The sequence below is a fragment of the Embiotoca jacksoni genome, unplaced genomic scaffold, assembly GCF_022577435.1.
Source record: "Embiotoca jacksoni isolate LCO1_2020_lvr unplaced genomic scaffold, fEmbJac1.0.p SCAF_12, whole genome shotgun sequence".
Taxonomy (NCBI): Eukaryota; Metazoa; Chordata; class Actinopteri; family Embiotocidae; genus Embiotoca; species Embiotoca jacksoni.
In genome coordinates, this window is record NW_027185252.1 from 8,087,195 (window position 1) to 8,093,194 (window position 6,000).

Sequence of the window (6,000 nt, forward strand, 5' to 3'; positions counted from 1 at the left end):
ACGTCTGATTTTCTCTGTGGGTGTTGAGATGAATAAAAAAGGCCCTTCTTGAGCATGCATGTGTGGTTGTCTTTGGGAGAGCGGCCATGCCCTGTGGACAGATAAAGGAGTGATAGGACACCGGGGGATAGGGCAAGGACACGTGGCGGCCCGCCCCTGGTCATTGGTGACAAGAGCAGGGGGACGTTAAACACACACACTGGGCTGACTCCACACTTTGATTTAGCGTTTTTGCCTAATGTTACAAAGGGGGGTTACAGAGGCCCATTGGAGATGGGATCAGCAGATCTCACCGACTGTCGTCATAAAGAAGCCTGCGGAGGGCTCAAACCTCGACTCGCATCTGATGCATGAGCCAAGCAAGCGTGGACGTGTGTGTGTGTGAGTGAGGGAAGGAGAGGGAGGAAAAGAGGGGTGGTCCATAGACCATAGAGAACAATACACAAAGGGCATTTAATGATTCCATATTGATGCTCTGTAAATGGCTTAATTTGTCTGAAGACACACAGCAAAGGCATTGCTGTGCTGAAAACTGTATGACTCAAAACACATGATTTAATACATATTAATATTGGATGAATAACTCATTAATGCATCAGACAAATGATAATACTGTGTCATAAATAGATTGAGGGCTTTTAAGAATTTATGGAATATTGGATTATTTTCCCGAACATCACTGTGATACAGATCCAACTTCCAGCCATTAAAGTCTCACACTGTAGATGCAGGTAAATAATCTCTCCTTTTTTCCAGCTAGTTACTCTCACTGTGGGCTGGGAGCTGATCTCTGCTCCAGACACTTTCAAGTCTACTTAATGTAGCCTACACGGGCTTCACAGGCTGTTTCATGCTCTTATGGAAAACAGGCCTTTGAAATCCCTCAGCAGCCCAATCTTAATCTCATTTGTGAATATGAGCCGAGCCACGACAGGACCAGGAACATCCTCGTCTTCCTAAAGCACCGTTTCATTTGTCAGGAGATTTGGGGCGGTTGACACTAGAGGAGTGATTTAATTGATTTTAATCACACACCTGAGATAAGGAGAGCGAGGGGGCTGCCCTTAACGATTATTCAGAGGGCCCATCCCATGCTGTATCTGTGCTTTCAGCCCTCTGTTTGTTTTGATACATCAGCATTTTGATGGATAGGACTTAGATTATGAACTTACAAAGCAGTCTGGAATTTTAAACATGACCTTGGACTTAATATGCCAATAGGAAGAATAAAACCATTGTTTGTCAGGACCAGAATCCTGCACACTTTGGTAAAAAAAAGTGTTTTCCCAAGAAGCAGCATGCAATATGGATTTTCTATTTCTAAATGTTGTTGTCAGCTTCCTGACAACATTGACTTATTATCTGCAGTTGACTGTCTTCTCAATGTTTAACGGACACACACTGTGAAAACGTTCCACAGGCATTGCTCAACTTTGTACCACTTAAAGATGAATTTTTCCCCTCTGCCTCCTCAGGAAGTTGGAGCCTTCTCCCTTCCCTCGGTGTACCACAGTAATTTGTTATGAAAATCTAGACCAAGAGCAGAGGGGGAAAAGCAGGACCACGTTGTTGCAAGCCATTAGTTGGGAAAGCTGTTTGGTGAACATTATAATGCAAACCAGCCCAAGAAAAAAATAAAAAAGAGAGAGTTTAAGACAGCCTGGGGAGAGAGATTTAAATATGTAATAAACTAATATTTCATTTATTTCTCTCACATGGGAACCTGACCATTTAGCTGCAGCATACTCAGATCAGAACCTCTTTCCTTTAATGAGTGAAGCCAGCAATTATACACATCTTGGCAAATATTTGAAAATAGATCTGAAGTAGCCACAGAAAACATTTCAATATACAAGTCATTTTCAATATAATATTTTTATTATTTTTATTATTTTGGACAGATATACTGTATAACCGCAATTTATTTCGTGGCTTTTTGGGGGTCTGATTCTTAATCAAGCTTTAACTTCAAAATTATATAAAAATAAAAAGTGAAATAAAAGTTATAAAGCTGCATTTTGCTCTGTATTTTATGGTTTCTTTTGCCCTCATTCCTTCATTCACAGCATTTGTCTGAGCTTTGGGTTTTCCCTGCTACAGATGCACTGCTGAAGCTTGTGTTTTATTATTTGATTTTTTTCCCTGTCTTTTCTGCTCCGTGTAGAATACAATGGCATTCATTCTTGATGAGGTTGCTGTCACTTTTAATTTCTGTTAGTTCGGGTAAAATGAATGACAGTCAGCCTTGTAATAAATATAACATGCGCTGCATTAATTTTTCAGAGAACAAGAATGGGAGGCTCCCGTTACTAATTCCTTTTCAAATGTTTAGATTTATGGCTTTCTCAATGAGTGCATCTTTTTTCAAACTTTGTGGCAGAAATATATTTCCATCTCATTAATGAGCAATTAAGGAAAAGGGGGATATACAGTCAGAATCTCCATACTAAAGGACACGTCTTTGATGCATCTCCATGCCGTTATGTGTGTTGTCTGTGTTCATGCACATACTGGTGCATGTGTGAGTCGTACTAATGTTGAGCATATGTGAAATATTTGCAGTTTTTTTTTCTAATGTAAATACTTCTTGAAGAGAGTGTGCATATAAGCAATGTTTGTACACATAAGCCCGTGTAGACGTGATATGCAGGGTGTGTGTGTGTGTGTGTGTGTGTGTGTGTGTGTGTTCCCACCTCCCCAGATAGATTCTAATTACTGTTGACTCTTATCCCTGAGTTTGCACTGTTCCTGCTGTCTGGATATCATCATTGACAGGTCCGCTCAACTAACCCTCAGACAGTAGGGGGAAAGCCTCGGCATCACCTCGGCTTGTAGCCACATCAGCGAAAAATTCAGGACATAATGGTGCTTCTCAGTCAACGTTTTCAACCCAAAGTGAGAGTAATGATGGTCCTCTAATAAGCCCTTTATCAGCCATCTTTGTACTTTGTTAGGCAGGAAATTCACGCTAGCGGTTTTTATCACCCTGAATTAGTTTGTGTTGAGTCCCTACTTTGTGGCAAAAATAGATTTAAAAAAATGAGAGAGATGAAAACGTTTGGATATGCTCAAAAGAAGTCCTCTCTCAAAGGCAGTACATCCTCAAAGAAGTTGGGGGAATCTGATATTCTTTTTAATGTCTGGAAAGCTGTTGAAGACATGAGCTACTGTATGTCCTTGTGGTGGCTCCACCGTGATGATATATTACAATGGTCCAGGTTTGCCACTGGGTATCCCCAAATATCAAATAAAAGTGACATGTTGGACTAAATAAATGCTCATTTTCATCTTTTAAGGGGGCAGGAGACAAAATATGAAATTAAGAGATTGTTAGCAACAAAACTGTAATATCACGTGGTGGGATTTGTCACACATATGTAATATTTTCATTTAAAAAAGAACGAGGTGGCTTTAACTCTTACTGTGCTTTACACTGAGGTAATGTAAACCTCCTCCACCTACAATATGCAGGCCATATTACAGATATACTGCTGTGTAAAAGCCTTATTCATACTGTAGCAACTATGACTTAAGGCTATGCAGTATGTATGAGTAGCAATAATGGTGATATTTTAGTTATAAGTTGGCAATAACTGCAATAATTTCGGGAATCTGGTGGCTATTCTGTGACATTAATTTTGGTTATTATGGCTGTAAAAATGCATTAAGCATAATTTAGAGACAGGGGGCTCTAATAAGAAGGACTAAATCAGTGGCAATCCCATTTCCATCCAGGATGTTCTTGGAGCAAATGTCATTCATATTTTAGCCCTTATTAGGAGTGTCTGCTTCTGACTCTTCTGAATTATATTTTCGGGATTTCCACTCATCTTGAAAGACAAAATCATTTGAATTCTAAAGGATGGCAGACGTTGACGGAGGAGAGACAGAGTGAAAATATATATAAACCCAGAGATACTTTTTTCTTCTGGGCTTTTTTTAATGAGCTAAAATCCCCACTTCCTGCCATTTCCCTGCCTTAATTGATGATTACGTTGTTACACAGTAGAAGCGCTTCCCTCTCTCCTCCCAGTCATTATGATATGGACAGGCGGCTCTTGAAGCTTCAAAGGCAGAATGGAGTGATTTAAGCTCAATTCAGCCATTGCCTGGCCCACAGGTAAAAACCCTTGTAAACAGTGAATGCTAATCGCTAATTAGCCCTGTGGCTGAATCACACAATTTCTGTTTGAGCTGACCGCTGTTACGGTCCTGCTTAAGGGCATGTTGTATCTCTTTTGACGGCCCAATTAGAAATTCAGCTGCAGAACCATAAGGCAACCTCGTCATGAATATTTAAAAAGACTTCCACAGACGAGCACGAAGGGGGCACTGAACCGCATGTCATGGAGGGAATATTCGGCAAGTAACCACAATCAATAGTCTCTTGATGTTCTCTGTATTAACGTGATGATTGCTGTTTTTCTTGGGCCTGTAATAGAGGAAGACTATGGGTCAGGGTGATGAGGGGGCTAAAGTAATAAGGGTCGGGTTCACGCCACTGAATGTCCAAATTAAATCTCCGGTGGACATGATCCTATCTGACTCAAAACATAGCAGGCACTCAGGAATCAAACTCCAGCCTCGGTGGTTCAACTCAATCTGAAGGGACTGGCAGGTCTGTGCCACTGCCAGGGAATAATTAGGCTACTGTCCTTCACAATATGTCAGGCTAACTGACTGAGGAAACGCTGCGTGCTCTCACTGCACTTTCACTCCATCTGTGTATGGTGAAGTCTGAATATAGAGGCTGCTCATGTGCTGACTCAGTATTGTATCAGGATATTGTGGAACATATACCGTGTCAAATGCAGACACATCACAAAGGGCAATAAAGCCATACCATTATCATTGCTGCACAGGTTGAGAGCGCTGCACCACATGCTGGCAGGTGTGATGTCAAGCTGCTGCTTTTGTGTGTTTTGTCAACTTCAATGTTTTTTTTCACAGAATATTTTTTTTTTTCTCTGTGATAATTTATTTCTGCATGCATCAGCCACTTTCCCTTCAAGACAGAAGATATGTTTTAGGGAATAATGGGCCCCTACTTCCTGTTTCTACAATAATTACAATGCAAGTGTAAGGCAGCGGTTGGGTGTTATGTGGTTAATTGGCATTTTAATGTACTACCTGTGACACCTAAAATTGATTCTTTATTTTCAATAACACTGTAAAACAGCTTGCTACCTTGCATAATTATTTCAGTGAATATGAAAAGTGCCTGTTTAAACTTTATGCACCCTCACCTATTCTTCTGCACGCAGAGCTGTGAAATAACTCTCAACAAAACAAGAGTCCTGGCAGTGCATTAACAGGATTGTGTTGCCTGTCACTGAATTACAAAGGGTTCAAACACCTTTCTCAAGTAACCAAGGTAAACATGTTTTTTGAGCTTAGGGGCAATTGAATAAATTAGCATTCCTCATCATTTCATTATACTGCTGTACTGTATGATCGCTGTACACACTGAGAAAATATGCAGAATGTAGGTTTGTCTCTGCTGCAGAGGGTGGCATTTCCAGATTACCTCGATACATTTATCCTGTCCACATGATCGCAGATAAGAGTACATGTTTCTGCTTTGAACACAAAAGCATCATTTGGATGAACAAAAAAACAACAAGTGTGAACCTCTCACCCTCTGCTCACTTAGCCCATATCACTCCAGGCAAATTGTTTTTACTCTGGACCCCACGACAGCAACTAAAGACCCACCTGCTCATCCAATAACAGCAAATCAAATCACATAGGCTTCCCTTTCTTGGTTTCAAAGGGACATTCTCTAAGTTGATTCTTTTCATTTAATTCCTGCAAAGGGATAGAGCCCCCCCACCCCACCCCCCACACTCGCCCTTTATCTGCTCGTGAGAGTGGGGGAAGAAACAGAGGATTATCGATTTGCACTCAAACAGTGGGCCAACCTAAAAAGCCCCAATGAATTGTCACTCATTATTGAAATTATCAGGCACTAATTAAACTGGCAACCCTAAGCCCCCTGGG